We start from the raw sequence: 838 nt of genomic DNA, 5'->3' as shown, positions 1-838 counted from the left end.
ACCGTCTAATTTACTTCGAGAGATTAAGCAACTTGCTGGTGGAACTATTTCCGATAATGTTTTGCATTTGATTTGGTTACAAAGATTACCTTTTAGAGTTCAAGCTACTCTTGCGGTTGTCGAAAGCGTTCCTCTAGATAAACTAGCTGAATTGGCTGATAAAATTGTAGAACGCGATAACGGTTTGCCGGATGGATCATCGGTTTCCGCGGTCGAAGTTACCAAGAAGTTAGATACTTCCGTGTCTAATCTAGCCGATCTGGAACAAAGAATTTCAGCTCTTGAAATCAGACATTCAAGAAGTCATTCACGTTCTAATTTCAATAGAAAAAAGCAGTTTAGATCGAAGTCGCGAGATAACATTGTTAAATCGAAGAAAGATACGGAAATTTGTTATTATCATAAACGATTCGGTTCAAAAGCTTTCAAATGTACTATACCTTGCTCAATGTCGAAAACTTTAACGATTGCCGACAAGCAGGAAAACTAACTCCACCGTTGGGTGTCGAGGCGTCTAATAACGGTCCTGCTAATAATCGCCTTTTTTTTATGGACAAGACTTCTGGACTACATTTTTTAGTGGACATAGGAGCCGATGTTTCTCTTGTTCCTAAAAAGGTATGGCGTAAATTATTACCGGCTTCAATTAAACTTTACGCGGCTAATGGTACTACGATTAATACATACGGTATTCAATTAACGACGCTGAATCTTGGCCTTCGGAGAGTCTTTAAATGGAAATTTTGTATCGCGGACGTTTCCCATCCTATTTTGGGCGCAGATTTTCTAAGCCATTTTGGTCTGCTTGTTGATCTGAAAAATAAACGCCTTATTGATA

Source organism: Wasmannia auropunctata, unplaced genomic scaffold (assembly GCF_000956235.1).
Source record: "Wasmannia auropunctata unplaced genomic scaffold, wasmannia.A_1.0 LD336074.1, whole genome shotgun sequence".
Classification (NCBI taxonomy): domain Eukaryota; kingdom Metazoa; phylum Arthropoda; class Insecta; order Hymenoptera; family Formicidae; genus Wasmannia; species Wasmannia auropunctata.
The sequence above is the reverse complement of the archived record's forward strand: the minus strand, read 5'-3'. Positions refer to the sequence as shown.